General features: G+C 41.9%; 1 protein-coding gene across 4 annotated transcripts in view; it reads left to right on the forward strand.

Annotated features, from left to right (window-relative positions):
* Positions 1-695: 695 nt before the first annotated feature.
* Positions 696-16,640, forward strand: part of EYA3 (EYA transcriptional coactivator and phosphatase 3) — a 50,891-nt gene continuing 34,946 nt past the window's right edge. The window contains exons 1-2 of one of the 4 annotated variants that reach the window (XM_079986084.1): positions 703-852; positions 4,019-4,158. The gene's annotated coding sequence lies outside the window, so the exon portion shown is untranslated. Of the gene's footprint in view, positions 853-1,049; positions 1,330-4,018; positions 4,159-16,640 lie in introns of those variants that run through there. The other 3 variants (XM_079986083.1, XM_079986086.1, XM_079986085.1) reach the window with 3 other exon arrangements.

A 16,640-nucleotide genomic window follows, 5' to 3' on the forward strand; every position in this document is an offset into this window, starting at 1 on the left:
AGAGTTTCAGGATGGCTTGTGTAGGCTAACTAATAATAATAATAATAATAATAAAAAGTTCTTATATACTGCCCTATGTCCTAAAGCAAACCAGGGCAGTGCACAACGTAATAAAAATTGCATGCATGCATTTATTAGTACAATCGGCTGCGTGCACACCAACTACCTAAAGCTCACGACTTCCCACAAGGAATCCTGGGAATTGCAGTTCACACTCGAGAGTTCTACCTTCCAGTACTCTTGAACTACAGTTCCCAGGATTCCCTTGAGGGAAGCCGCGTACTCTAATCGCACGGCGTGCAGGCAGCCGCTGCGGCGGGCGACACCTAGGGGCGGAGACGAGTAACGCCGCCACATCTGCAGGCGGACGGCCGCTGCTTCCCCGCCGCCCTTTGCTAACCTTTGGCGAAGGTCGGGTCCGCAAAAAAGCGGCGCATGCGCTGTAATTGACCGGCCTCTTCAGCGGGGGAGCGAAGGCGGGCGAAACTAAGCGGGCCGTTGCTTGACAGTCACGCAGCCCAAGTTCCTCTCTTCCCCCGCCCCCGGCTACCAACGGTCACTTTGAAAGGCAGAAACGAAGCGCCATGTGGGGGTGGGGGGAGAGAGAAGGACTCGCCTCAGAGAAGTCCATAGCAAAGATTCGGCCAACCAAATCCCCGCTTTCCCCTCTCGTCACTTCCGGCACAGAACTTCCGCTTCCGGGTGTGAAGCCTAGCCGAGGTTTGCCGAAGCGGGTCTCGGTCCCTTCCTTCCCTCCCTTCCTTTTTTCTTCCTTTCTTCCCTGAGAGTCCGGTCCGTCGCCGCTGCCATGTCGCCCAGTGCTGAGGTCGGCCGCGCAAACGACTCGTCACGGTGAGAGGGGAAAGAGCTCTTACTCCGCCTCCTTTCCTCCGCCCTCCCCCCACCTCACCCGCTCCTCTTTCCTCTCGCGCGATCGGCTCGCGGTCGGTAGGCGTGGCCCGGGCAGCTGTTGGCGTGGCTCCTCCCCCCTCGCGCGCCGGTTACCTTGTCAGTCAGCGCAGGGAGGGAGGGAAGGAGAGCGGTGGGAGGGAGAGCTGCTCGCTCCCAGGAACGGCGTGGCGGACCTGTGGAACTCACTGCCACATCATGCGTGTGACGGCTTTAAAACATGGGCAGAGAAGCTGTGGCCCTGCAGATGGTGTCGCGCTACAGCTCCTCAGCAGCCGTGACCGTTGGGCGGGCTGGTGGGAATTGGAGGCTGATGATGTCTGGAGGGCCGCAGGTTTCTCACTCGTGCAGCTAAAGGCATATTTCGAAGGTTGATAGGGGTTTTTTGGAGGTCAGACGAGAGTCACAAAGGTGAAGAAGGTGTGTGGTCCTCTGAAAGGAGGAGGAGGACACAGCAACGGCATTGCTTTGCATTGTGATTTTTGGTGGCTTAAATCGAGCCACCATGTTCAGAGGCAGTGTATCTGAATACTGTGTGACTGTGGCGATGCACCCAGGTGGAGGAAGGGTTGTTATTTTCAAGTTCTGCTTGTGCAGCCTGCCCCCTTGGCCATATTTGGTTGGCCAGTCTGAATTCTAGGCTAGATAAGTATTTTGGACTGATCTTGAAGTACCTCTTATATAGGGGTAGTTGGGTCCCTGAGGAAAATTGCTGTGGGTTAAACCACAGAGCCTAGGACTTGCCGATCTGAAGGTTGGCGGTTCAAATCCCTGCGACAGGGTGAGCTCCCGTTTCTCGGTCCCTGCTCCTGCCAACCTAGCAGTCCGAAAGCACCTCAAAGTGCAAGTAGATAAATAGGTACCGCTCCGGTGTGGGAAGGTAAACGGTGTTTCCGTGCGCTGCTCTGGTTCTCCAGAAGCAGCTTAGTCATGCTGGCCACGACCCAGAAGCTGTACGCTGGCTCCCTTGGCCAATAAAGCAAGATGAGCGCCGCAACCCCAGAGTCGGCCACGACTGGACCTAATGGTGAGGGGTCCCTTTACCTTAAAAGAAGATATGAGTCTAATAATATAGGACTAATAACAAGTAAAATTTCAGCTCAGCGGTCTTCCGTTGTAGTTGTTGGGCCTTTTCTCTGCTGGTCTGTAGCTTTACAGTTGTACCTTGGGTTAAGAACTTAATTTGTTCTGGAGGTCCTGAAACTGTTCTTAACCTGAAGCACCACTTTAGCTAATGGGGCCTCCCACTGCCGCTACGTGATTTCTGTTCTTATCCTGAAGCAAAGTTCTTAACCCGAGGTACTATTTCTGGGTTAGCGGAGTATGTAAACTGAAGCGTCTGTAACCCGAGGTACCACTTATTTGTTCACTGCTGATTTGAAAGGGGAGAGGGGTGGTTGGAAGTAGTAAGTGAAGCTGAAAAACGCGAATGAAATCAAAACAGGAATGGTCCATGCTTCTGTGTTTGAGATAGGGAAACCTGTGGCCATTTAAATGTGCATGTGTTGGGTCACAGTTGATGGAGTTGTGCATCTGTTTTGCCATTTATGTACCCCAAGTTAATTTCAACTCCCAAGTGTGTGTTCTCTGATTGCCCTTGTGCGGACCCTGGGAATCTCAATTTGTTGAAAAGATTCCTGAACCCGGGCACAAATGGACAGTGGTACAACAGTTGTGGCAAAATGCTGTACAGTACTGGTATTTCAACACATGACGATCTTTTAAATCAACTATACTGGATCCAGAACTGCAATGGGAGTAATACCAGGAATAACACTTCAAAAATAACTGTCATATCAAAACATTATTAAGACATCCCTAGGAAGGGATACAAAATGGGATGATACATGTCGCTGAACCAACTTCCTATTGCTATTTGAAGAAAAAGGTACATAGGTCAGACCTGAACCAGAAAAATGGGGAAAATAATTAATTTTAAACTCTAATGGCTACAAAAAGGTATTGGAGCTCCATCATGGACTATCTAGTCTTTTTTATTTTATTCACTCAACTGCAAAAATGTTACAGGAACAGGCAATTCTCGTAAGTTCAGCTTGGGTAATGTAATATTCAAACATTAACCTGTAAGACTGTTCTGAGATAAGTACGTGCTTGTAATATAGAAGCGTAATGGGAGTGGAGAATGTGGTTTGATGCCTATTCCTGGATTTCAAAGTTATTTGCAGAAGATAAAATAAAAGGCATCTTTCTTTTAAATTAGATTGTTGAGAGGAATAAAAGTGGAGTGAAGAGATAAAGATTGGGGGTACAAGCATACATTGTTTATTGCTCTTCACATATATTGCTCCTTATGAGACTGTGAGTGCAATTGCAAGCAGCCCAGCCACATGGGGGAAGGAAGCCCCTTGCTGCCCCTCTTTTGGCCATGGGAGTGGAACTGGCTAGGGTTTCCCCCCTCCAACTCCTGCACCCAGAGGGTGTCTGGTTTAATAGACTGCAATATAGTGTAATAATAATGATAATTTTTTCGTGTATCCCGCCCTCCCTGGCCAAAGCCGGGCTCAGAGCAGCTAACAAGTAAAAATAGCACAGTGTACATAAAATCACACAGTCAATTAATTAAAATATATTCTTAAATCAATTCAGAATCAAATTAATGGCAACCATTGAGTTAGAGTTCTATGAGGGTTACAGAAGGAGAGAAGGGGTCAGACTGTGCCTTGGCCGAAGGCCTGGCGGAACAGCTCCGTCTTGCAGGCCCTGCGGAAAGATGTCAAGTCCCTCAGGGCCCTAGTCTCTTGTGACAGAGCGTTCCACCTGGCTCTGGTCGAGGCTAGCCTAACCTCCCTGTGGCCCAGGATCTCCAAGATGTTTTTATTTGAAGACCGTAAGATCCTCCGTGGGACATACCAGGAGAGGCGGTCCTGTAGGTAAAACGTAACTTTTATATGCATGGGGGAACCAAAAAAGTAGTGACTCACTTTACTGCAAAAATTTGCTTTACTGTAGTGGTCTAGAACTGAACCAACAATATATTCTGTGAGGTATACTTGTAGTTTTTTGTGGGAAAGAACAGCTCAGTTCTGGGATTGAAAACAAATTCCTGTCCTGAGCATGTAACCAGAGGTACCCTGTTTCTTAATTCTAGGAATATTTCTCCCCTCGGCTATATTTTTACACCTGGTTTCAGTTGGTGGATCTTGAGGTTCTAATAAAAACAACAGCAAAAAGAAAATAGATCCTGCAGCAGCAGAAAGAAAGACCCAGAAGCTAACTATGAAGACTCAGGTAAAATAACTGAGTAATGGAGGTGGTGGCCATTTGTGTACATGATCTTGCATGCTATATAGACAAACCTGGATTCCTTTGAAATCTGGGTTAGCTAGGAGATTGTAAGGTACACCTGACAATGCCTATGGTGTAGTGGAGCATTCACACAAATGGTCACAATGTTAAACACAACCACCCCATCATAGAATAGTGGAGTTGGAAGGGACCCCAAGGCTCATCTAGTCCAACCCCCTGAAATGCAGGAATCTCGGCTAAAGCATCCAAAACAGATGGTTGTCCAACCTCTGCTTCAAAGCCTCCAAGGAAGGAGAATCCACCATCTCCCAAGGGTTCATTCCCCCGTCAAAACAGCTCTTCCTGCCAGAAAGTTATTCCTGATGTTTAGTCAGAATCGTTCCTTTCCTCAAGCAACTTGGCAGAGTGGCAGGGCCTTGTTTCTGAAGCCCGTCCAAACTTCAGAGAATATCTAAAGACCAGTTGCTAAGTGGATTCTTTGCTCTTTGCCCCAGTTCCAAGTTTGGGAGTAGGGCAAGAGCTTGCCAGGGGTGGGGGAGCATGGGGCCAAATGAGGCTCTAGGATTCTCTTCAGGCCACAGTAAAATAGGCTTTAACTCACTGTTAAACAGTGAGACACACTGATAGACAGTCATGAGATTATGAGCGTACACTTGCCTTGTACTCAGATCTTCGTTTATATCAGTTTTTTTAAAAGAGACAATATGATTTTTAAAGAAAATTTAAAGGGAAATTAGATTTCAGTAAAATTCTGATTTTCTTGATTTTTTTCAAAATAATTTTTATCTGCATTGTTTTGGGCCTGTTACTATGGTAACATGGTTGCTAAAGCATAAAGCACTAGACCTGGTTGCTTACTGCCAAATGGCATGGCTGCTTCTTGCTTTGAACAGCATTCTTGTCAGAGGAATAGGCTAATGCAAAGCACTAAACATGTTTTGGAAAACAAATATAAAAGATCTTGCTAGAGATCTATACAGGCAGGATTTGCAGAATCTTGCGGCCTTCAGTGGTCAACATGTGAAACTGTTATGTTTAATTGTCTACTTACACATCTATGAAAACGAATAAAAATTACTTACAAAAAAACCCCAACAACATATCAAAGCCCTGCACACATTTAGAACATTTTGCTCTTGCTGGTAATTGAAGCAAGCATTAGCTAACTAAATTAAGACTGATGGCAGCCTTAGTTAAATAAATACAGCTCTTGTTTAGTGCTTTCATTTTGTCAGCCAACTGCTAGCAACACAGAAAGGTTAAGGCTGCAGTCCTCAGTGCACTTGCTGAACGAGACTTTCTTCTGAGTAAACATGCTTAGGATTACATCACCAATAGCTCAATCCTGTCCATGTCTACATGGAAGTAAGTCCTGCTGTGTTCAGTTTGGCATCCTCCCTTGTCAGATTGCAGCCAATGTGTTTCTTTAAAGCTGATTGTTTTTCTTTTAATTATCCTGTACTGTAGCTGCAGGTGTTCATAAGAGATTTTAACAGATTTTTCATAGATACTAGTTGATCAATCAGTTCATCTGTCAATGGGTAAAAAGAGCATTTCTGAAGCCAAGGACATTCTTCCTGTGTTTTTAGATTAAGTACATATATACCATAGTAAACATCATCCTTAGTCATTTATCTTTCATTGGAAACAAGAATGCTTCATTTAAGATGCTGCAGTTTTTAAGCACTTGTATTAAGAAATTGTGTATATCTGCTGCCTGATAAATGGGAATTCCTTTATAGTCAGTGTAAAAGTTTTAAAATTGGTTTATCTGGCTAAGTAATAGACTAAATGTTGTACCTGTAATTTTGACACAAGGAGTAGGGCAAAGTCTTGGTCTCATTTTTTGTTGTGTGTGTACAAACCTTGACATCTGTTTTTGGTGGGGGGGTTTAAATTGTGAATCAGTTTGGCAGCCTGGAACGTTACAGTGGCAATTCTTGGTTTGTTGGTATGCTCAGTTTTTAAACAGCAACAATAATTATCTTAAGATAATTCTAAATTTATCACACACTCTCACTCTGTTGTTCCCTGGGAACTTGTACTGAGTTTCTGAACTTGGAGGTAACATATTGATTTCTTGACCAAGAGCCATTGGTGGCCTGCTATTCCAAGAATTCTTTCAGTTCTCTTTTAAAGCCCTCTTATAACAGGCATGTCCAACGATCCAATATAAAACCTGGCAGTGATCTACCACCCAGGGATGGGTGGGCGCACACTGCTGGCTGCTTCTCCCGAAGGGGCAGGAATGGGAGCAGGGGGGGGGGCGGTTGCTGGCTGCTTCCCCAGAGGGGGCAGGGATTGATGCAGGGTGGGCGGGCGATGCCGATCCTGCCTTCTCCCCCTGCCTCCCTCCACCCCTCCCTGTCAAAGAGAGCCACTCAGGTGATCCTGATGCTGATCCTGCCTTCTCCCCTTGCCTCCCTCCTGCGCAGGCGATGCTGTTGCTGGTCCTGATTCTGCCTTCCCTCATCAGAAACTTGGCTCCTTCATGCCCTAAAGCCGTTGTCTTTATGGCTATTGAGGAGCCTGCTGTGTTCCGGCTGCCTTGGGCCAGTGATCGACCCAGATCAACCCTGTGATCGATGGATCGATCAGGATCGACGGGTTGGACATAGAGGCTCTATCTATAAGAACGTAATAAAACGCTGATTTGATTTTTATTTTTTTTTAGGTTTTGGGGTGCCCAATCATTTGCATGGTATCTGAATTCCCATTTGTGTCTGCACCCTCTGCTGCTAGATTATGCATGAAAAACAGTGCATTCTGCTTCAGAATTTGGATTTCTGACTCCATCAGATCATGATTATTTATTTAATTTGTATACCGCCCTATAACTGGAGATCTCAGTGTGGTTCACAACATAAAAGTACACCATAAAAAACCCACAAAACACATAATAAAAACAAAAACAGAGACAACCCAATAATCTCCCCTTCCACAACACATTTTAAAAGGGCATTAGCTGTCAATCAGCCAAAGGCCTGGTTAAAGAGGAATGTTTTCACCTGGTGCCTAAAAGTGTATAATGAAGGCACCAGTCAAACCTCTCTGGGAAGAGCATTCTGCAAGTGCAGAACATCGCTTCCACTGCAGAAAAGGTCCATTCTTGTGTTGCCACCCTTTGAACCTCTCATGGAGGAGGCACATGAAGAAGGGCCTCAGAAGATGATCTCGGGGTCTGGATAGGTTCATCTGGAGAGAGGCGGTCCTTGAGGTATCGCAGTCCGGAGCCGTTTAAAGCAGTTAAAAAACATAACACCTCAGTAAAAGTTGATTGCCTTAGAAGTTATTCCAAAGGCATGTCTGAAAGCAAAGTTTTTAAAATATGCCTAAAAGAAAGCAGGGATGACCCCTGCTGAGCTTCTGCTGGTAAGGAGTTCCACAAGGCAGGGTCTGCCTCACTAAATGGTTAGTTCCTGAGAAAGATTGCCCAAACCTCAGGGGCATGGGAGATTCCCAAAAGTGCCCAATCAGAAGTTGTCAGTGATCAAGGTTGTAGCAGCATGAGGAATCAAGCAGTCTTTCAGATACTACATTTATTTCTCACCTTTCCCCTAAGGAGCTCAAAGTGGTGTATGTGGTTCCCCAATTCCAATTTCATTCTCACAGAAACACTGTTTGCATTATTATGTTCAGCCGAGAGACAGTAACTGGCCCACAGCAAGATACAGAGCTTCATGACTAAATGGGGATTTCAACCCTGTTCTCCCAAGTCCTCCAACACTCTTAACCACTACAGTATTCTGGCTCTCAAATCCAGGGCTACCTTGGGAACGTGGAACTAGTTGTGTGGGTTTTTTGGCTCTTTCCCAGTGATAGGAAATGTAAGATATGTTGAATAATGGCTAGATTAGTGATAGTAATTTTAACAATTTATTGCTTAATTATTTTTTTTAAATGTTGTGGTTCTTTCATTCTGGCTTCACAATATTTTTAAAAACGGCAACATAGACAGTCAGCTCTGTAATTCAAGCTCATCTTAAATAAATTATAGCACTTTGAAGTTGTGCTTATGGCCAGAATGCCAGAATTATTTTAATTTTTTAAAAAAGATTTCATATTGAGTATTGTTACAAAATAAAATAAAGTACACTGTGCTTTAAAGGGCATTAGATTTGTTCCAAACATGAAGGTTTTTTCGGAAAAGCAACAGGCAGTGCTGTTGAAAATTTGTTTGTGACGCCTCCAGGAAAATTAGGTCATATGATGTAATTATAAGACCAGAAAAAAAATAAATCTCAAGCTTCATTGTTAAGCATGCTAACAGGATTTATTTCTGAGTAAACATGGTTAAGATCAGGCTACAAATTGTTTAACAGATATTACTCTTTGTTACTTTAGTAATTGATTGTATTTATTATCTAAGGTGGTTGCATAAGAGTGAGAAAGCAACTTCAGGAATCCCTGCTTTTCCCCAGAGGTGTGTCCACACCAGCCAATTTTTCGGTGATCTGTTCTCATTTAATCCGTTTTTTCTGCAGACTGAACCAAATGCTGTATTCTGTCTGTGTTTGAATTAATGAAAAGCCATTGTTTCAAGACACTGAATGGAAGCAAATAACCTCTCTCTATATGTGCTTTGTTTTTGAATTTATAAAACATGAAAATGAATACCACATAATATTGGAGTCAGCCTGCGTGTTTGTCTTTTGCAGTAGAAATGCCACTGTGGAGAAGCATTTCAGAGTTTTGTCTCATTTTGTAGTTCTATTCCCACCTCATCAACCTTTGTTGGAGTTCTGTTTAGGTTTTCTTTTTTAAAACGGTCTTGACTTTCCCCCTGCCTTCCTCTTCAGCAGTCTTCACAAAGTGATATACTATATATTCTCTTCTCATTGTTTTGTTTTTTTCTGCGTTTTGTATGTGGATGTTACCTGGAACATCTTTTTCTTTTCATTGTCTCTCCTTTAGCATTTTTTTGCACACTCCCATTACTGTACTGTTGCACTTCTGGGAGTGTTCAAGTATTGGCACCATTAAAATAAACCCAAATACCATACTCCCCCCCCCCCAAGCTAGAAAAACCTGCAGCTCTATTCATTTGGCTTAAAAGGTACAATGGGCAAATCTCACAGAGATGTGAAGGAACACGGAGTATGGCCTCTTCTTGGGTTGCCTCAGAGTTGTAGAATGAGTACTAATTAATGTTTTCTATGATTTTGATTAGCTTTCTTTTATACATGTATTTTTAACATATTTGTTAACTATTGCATGAACGTATTTATTGAAAGACAAGCTAGGAGTATTAGAAAGAAGGAAATCAATACTAAATGGGAAAACAGAACATTATAATAGTGAAGGTCTCCTGGGGTAGCTGTGCTTCAAAACGGAGGCAATTGAGAGATACATGAATTTTCATTGGATGTATTTTAAATAGTTTTATATTCTCACCATCTCCCAATTTATACAGTGCTTCTCATACTGTTTTTTGAAGTGCTTTTCATTCATTTATTATTTAAATGACTCTTCTCCCACTTTTCTACGCCAAAAAGACACCTGCAAATCAATTTTTAAAACCCAGTTAAAAAGCAATAAATTGATGCAGGTCTATAGAAATCAATACAAATCATGAATAAACAGTTAAAATCCGGCTGTTTAAACATCAAAGAAGGCCAATAAAGAGAATGCTTACTTGAATTTTGTTATTTCTCATCTATCCAGCCAAAGGGCTCAGGGATGATAATGATGCTATTAGAAAAAAGTCACTTTCCTAAATGCCAGTGGCATTCATATAGCACCCCACTCCTAATCAATCTCATTTTTCATTGCAGAATCCAGCTGCCTCTCCATCATGGTGTTTCCCAGATTGGCATTGTTCAGTAATACATGTCAGAAAGACGAGGGATGAGTGATTGGGGTGGCATTTCAGTGGAAGCAGGATAAGCCATATACTAAATATACTACAGCTGTAGTGGCTGGGACCTTAAATGGCTCTTTGGGGAGGAGAAAACGGAAGTTGATGCAGAATTTCTGAGTGACTAAATTCATGGACATGATGGAGTGGCTATCCAGGACAGCTGACCCAGAAGTGAGTCTGCAAAGACCACCTGGCATGAAGGTTGTGCTAAGACAAGCTGCTTTTCTGCAGTTGAGGAGAAGAGAGTCCCTGCCCGGGGAAGGGAAAGGAAGATTCCCTGAACATGCTCTGTAAATTTGGCTGGACTCTGACAGTAAGAGGAGGGCACTAGGAATCAAAGATATGTTTTAGTACTGACATATCCTTACTTGTTGGAATAAGAGTAAAGTTACCTGCTGCAGCGATCCAGTATCCCAAGGAGTGGAGACAGGCACAAGTCCGAATCACATTGTCCTAAACCAAAATAGACATACTGTCATTCTGTTTTAGCTTTATTTGAGAATGGTACTATACTATTCGCCCCAATGTGTCAGTTTTCTACACATTTGAGAAAGAGGCTAGTTTTCTGAATGCAAGGATTTTTATTTTAAATGGGGCAACCATCTTAAGTGGCGTAGACCGGGGACGACGCTACCATGTGGTTTTTCAAAGGTTGGCTCCAGTTCATTCCATCGGTGCAAGAGACCACCTTGGTTGCAAATCCTGGGGAACATGCTTCCTGGCTTGCATGCCTTTTCCACCTGGCCTAGGAAGGCAGGGTTGGGATTCTGTTGCTGTTACTGTTGTCTTAATTGTTTAAACTGCTTTTTAACTTGTGTGTTTTTAAATTGGGGGGGGGGGGTTGTTGTTTTTAAATTAAGGGACCTAAGATGTGCCTGGGAAGAGAGGAGCTGGGGAGAGCAGGGATGACCCCAATTGATGTGGTTCTGTGCAAGGGGAGGTATTGTGTGCAGGTGGGGCGCACGGCATGCAGACAGTTAGCAACTGTGTTGTGTGCCAGCCTTCTTCCAACCTGAGGAGTTGTGGTTGTCCTTTCAGCCAGCCCTCAGGTGTGCTTGGATGGTTGTTTCCGGAGGGTGATGCTTGAGGAGTGCTCTTTAGCCTTGTGGAGCCTTCAATGTGGGGTCTGATTTTATCCCCTATGCTGTTTCACATCTACATGAAACTACTGAATGGGGTTATCGAGAGTTTTGGAGTATTGTTGTCAGCAATTTGCTGATGACACACAGTTCTACTTCTCCTTTACATTGGCAGGTGTGGCTGTGGATGTGCTGGACCATTGTTTTGCCCTGGTGATGGACTGGATGAGAGCCAACTAACTGAATCTCAATCCAGACACTGTTAGTGGGTACTTCCCTAGCATGGTTGGATCGGAGGTGGCCTGCTCTTGATGGTGTTGCACTCCCTCTGAAGGAGCGGATATGTAGTTTGGGGGTACTTCTTTGCTGTCACTTGAGTGCCTTACATCAGCTTTAGTTGGTGGTTCAGCCACACAGGGATAGCCTAACTTCTGTCATCTATGCTCTGGTATACATAGGGAATAACTGTCTGAAGATGATTCAAAAACTTCAGCTGTTGCCAAATTTGGTGGCCAGGTTGCTAACCAGGGCAAGGTGATTTAAGCATATTACACTGATCCTGGCCCAACTGCACTGGCTGCTAATTAGTTTTGTGTTCTCATTTTTTATTTTTTGTTGTGAACCGCCCTGTGATCTTCAGATGAAGGGCACTACACAAAATTTATTAATAATAAACAAATGCAAACATAAATAAATACATAAATTCGCCAAAGTATTCAGGGTTATATGTAAAAGAGGTTTTTGTGTAAACCAATTTTATGTAAATAACTTCTGATGGTTAAGTGGTATATAAATCCTGTTCAATAAATAGTAAAGGGGTGATTAGAATGGTGGTGGTTTTCTTTTCTTTGTTTTCCTTGCAAACCATTTTTTTGCTGCTGCAGATGGAATAAAACAGTGAATTTCTTACTGGTGATTGTTTTGGTCAGCCCTAGTTTTTACCTCACTCCCCCTCCCCCCTTGTTATGCTTTTGTCATTTCCAGTCTTACAAGTAGACTCTTTTCTTTAAAAGGCATCAGTTTTGTTTCTTAGTCAGTGAGGGGGTGTTTTTTAACATCTTAAACTTTACTATACTGCACCATAGAAGCTGGATTGTTTTTGAAATCTCTTTCTCATACCAGCCAGTTGCTTGAGCAGACTGCAGCCATGAATTCATACCCTCTGACATTTCACAAACAAAATGGGGGCTGCCCTTATCTATTCATAATGTCTCAATTCTGACACAAAGGATTATTCCCAAGTACATACTCTGCTTAAATATTACTCATTGTGGATGGCTCCTTCTTGATTGCTGTATTAATTTACCTTGCAATAACTGCATGCTAAGAGCATTAAAAAAATAAGTTTCCCCCAAACCTACTGACACCTCCCTCTTATGCATTGGTGGCACCACTTTGGCAATACAGTGGTACCTCAGGTTAAGAACTTAATTCGTTCTGGAGGTCCATTCTTAACCTGAATCTGTTATTAACCTGAGGTACCACTTTAGCTAATGGGGCCTCCTGCTGCCACCACGCCACCGCCGTGCAATTTCTGTTCTCATCCTGAGGTAAAATTCTTAACCCGAGGTACTATTTCTCAGTTAGTGGAGTCTGTAACCTGAAGCATCTGTAACTCGAGGTACCACTGTATAAGGATTCATGCTTGGAGAATTTGCTGTTAGTATACTTAGGAACGCAGGAAATTTCCTTATATTGAGTCTTTCCATTGGTCTACCTAGATTAGTATTGCCTACTGCATGGACTGGCAGTGGCTTTCCAACATTTTAAATAGGGAAAAATCTCTCTCAGCCCTACATGCAATGCCAAGGATTTAATATGGCATGCAAGGCAGATGGTCTAGAACTGAGTTGTGGCTCTTCCCCTCTACTTTCCACTGGTTAACCTCTGCCTCTCTAGATGCTGTTGTGTTCCAACTTCTGTCAGCCCCAGACAGCATAGCCAATGGTCAGGGATGATGGGAGTTGAAGTGCAGCAATATCTGAATAGCCATAGACTCCTGCTTTACAGGATATGAAAGGCTGTCTGGAAAAAGAAGCCTAAACACTCAGCAATTTGCACATACATCTGTGCACCTGAAATTGTACTAAATTGTGTACAATGGTACTAAATTGTGGTCACACTAAACAAATAAGAAGCATCTTTATTAGTCAGAAACTAGGGGAAGGGAAACCACAACAACTCCCATTATAAGAAGACTGGGGAAGACGTATATGGCACAGAACGTTAATTTTTAAAACAATGTATACTGTAATAGGAAATTTTGGAAGGGATTTCTAAGGCTCTTTGAATTGTAGTATATATATATGTGTGTGTGTATATATATATGGTATTGGAACCAAAAAACACTATCAGAGTCTTGGAAGTAAACGAAACAAACAGCGTGGAAACAGAACCAGTGTGATTTATATTCAAAAACATAGATAAATGTTATATATTTTATTATCTAGTTTGTTAATGTTTTTGTCCCTTTCATTTCTTTAAAAGGAACATTATCCCGTCTTAGATTACAGTGCTAAGCACACTCGTATGACAGTCAGTTCTATTACAGATGGAGGGATCTGCTCGATGTCATTTCTAAAAGAAATGGTTGAAGCCTAAAGGAAGAAGGGACAGATACCCAAAGTAGTCTCTGTCCTTGATATATTGAGAAGACATGTGTCTTTGATTATTTTCAAATGCAAAAGGCAAACCTCATTCCTTTTTTTAAAAAAGAACTTTGTACCATAAAGGCTTTTAATAAAATTGATAGACTGTTCATTCTTCAAATTAATTTAAAATACCCACTTCTGTTTTCCTTAATAAACGGACCATGGATTATGACAAATAGCTATATCATCTTCACTTAACTGATTTTAGCACAGATTGACACAGAATGTGAGGTTGGTCTCATCTTTGAATGTTTATTAATGGCAATAATAAAAAGCGTAAGTGTTGAGTCATGGTATCTTTCTATAGAAGCACAAAAAATTGTATCTTTTGTTTGATAACCACCTTTTGATTCAGTGAGCCTCGAGACAGAGTTAAATGAAATGAAGCGAAATGCACTCTATAATGTGTTTGTAATTTGTCGCGTTCTTTCTGTACAGCTTCTGGGGAAGCTTGTTCAACCAGAGGTTGGTTAATGAAGCTTGCTTTTTTGCTCTGCACAGTTTCACATGCATCTGCTTGTAGATGCTGTGAGGGTTTAGCATTTAAGTAATTTGAAGATCTAAGAAAACAATTGGCATGGGCATTAAACGTTGCTAAGCAATAGGAAATGACACTTTGTAGCAAGGGAAATTTATACAACGTTGTTGTTGGGTTTGGAAAACGGTGGCACATGCTTCATTAAAGCTGCCATTTAAAGAGAGAAAGTTGTTGAAAAGTGGCAAATCTGGAGAACGAGGCCTTTGGATTCTTTGATTTTTCTGGGTTTCTGTGGGATGGAACCGACCATCCAGGAAGCTGTGGTATCAAAATTACTATTTGGATCAAAGGGAGATTATTGTTCTTATTTGTGGTTCTCGTTTAAAACTCTTTTCTCTTGACAGATAAATCTAGTGGGGTGGGGGCTGTACAAGAAAACAAAAAATAACCCAAATACTGCATCAGGGAAATGGGATTTCTGTCTGCTGCATGGAATATGCAAATGAACTAAATGTGTGCAGTTTGTATGCTTTTTTCTGTTTATAGTCCTGGTTTAGGAATCTATGCAAGGGATTGAACTCCACCCCCTGGCCACCGGAAATTCTGTTAATCAAACCCCCCCCCATACTTTGTATTGCCTATATCAGCTTCCCCAACCCAGTGAGCTCCAGATATTGGGAACTACAACCTCTGTCTGTTCCAGCCAGCATAACCAGTTGGTAGAGATGGTGGGAATTGTGGTCCAAAACATTGGAGAGAGCCAGGTTGGAGACTGCTGGCCTGGAAACTTTCAGGCCCATTATTTCAGCTATAAAGTTTCATTTGATGCACTCTAATCTACGAAAGCTTATGACATAATAAATGTGTTAGATGCCGCAATACTTTTTGCTGTTTTTGCTGTGTCAGATAAGGTGGCTAACCCCTCTGGAAGTTGCAGTCATAAATTCTAGAAATGTGGCACTTCCTGCAAATGCAAAGCTGAGATTCTTGGGCTACGATGAATTCTGTAGCCGGAACCAAATCCCTCTACAATACTAGAATCCACACACCTGTGGAGAACTGCTCTTAATAATTTCATCATAGTTTGTTTGGATTTATAAGGTATAAAAACTCTTCTGCAGAAGTGCCTACTTGCACATAAATGCCCAGTGACAATGCTGTTGTTTCTTTATTCTCCCTGGGATTATGTTTAGTGTTTTGATCTGCCTTAAAGCATTTAATGTTCTAGTTTTGCCCTTACAACATCTCCTTACTAATTTCTTTAATTTTATAAGGTAGCCCCCCCTTTTTTGCATTGTTCCAGGAGTGCATTATGTTAGCCTTTTTCAAAAATTACAAATAAAACATACGTTCACATTTAGCCTTTTTATAGGCTGGAGTGCAGTTAAAACATGCAGTGAGGATTTGAGTGCAAATGATGCTGGTATTAATATTTCTCAGATTACAGGCGTTTACCTTGTAGTTTGTATGAAATGATTTGTGTTTTACGGATGCAACTGTAGAGTTGGGTAGAGTAAAAAAAACTGCAAAGCAGATTTTTCTTGCCTAGAATTGATTTTTTTGTTTGGAGCTATTAGGCCATTTGTGTTGCAGTTCTGAATTAAAATCTTCAGAAATATTTACTTTTTGATGGTAATGCATAACATTTAGAAAGCTAAAGCTTATTTAACTTGTTCCTCATTAATAGTGCTGGAGAAGGTTAAAATGTGATGCTGGAACCTAAGAAAATATAGCCAACACTGTTGGAGGCTGACACTGACAGATTTTCTCCTGGCTCCTAAAATTTTCTCACCTAGGAGCTTTATTTTTTGTTAAATTAACCGTTGTAATATGAGAAACAAAAGAACATAAATGCAAAAAGGATTGCATTTCTATTATAATACAGAAAACAACACATGAATAAATAACATTTTGGAATTTACGGTTTCAGTATATGACATACCTAATTCTAAGTAAATTTGTGTGTGTGGTCAAGATCTTTTCTTCATAGATTGAATTAGTTTCTTCATCACATAAGTAAAGCTGCAATCAGATACACAATTCCTTAGCGGTAAGTAGACAGATACAGGATTGCACAGCTAAGTCTGCTTTAGGAAATTTAGAAAGATTAAAGGCCAAAGTTGCAAAAATGTTTTCCATATAATATATATGCAAACGTTTTGTAAAATAAATGCATGAAATTCTCCACGGAAGAGTTAACCTTTGAAAGCCAATTGTTGATAAACTATCTTACAAATGCTAATGCACACTGGACATTGTTGTTGATAAACAATCTTATAAATCCTAGTGCAGGCGCATATTGGCGATAAACCATCTTATAAATCCTCGTGCAGCCGCAGAAAGACAGAGTGAGAGCAGAGAGCAAAAAGGTAGTAACATTAACATTTAGCAGAATC

The sequence above is a fragment of the Podarcis cretensis genome (assembly GCF_951804945.1).
Source record: "Podarcis cretensis genome assembly, chromosome: 8".
Taxonomy (NCBI): Eukaryota; Metazoa; Chordata; class Lepidosauria; order Squamata; family Lacertidae; genus Podarcis; species Podarcis cretensis.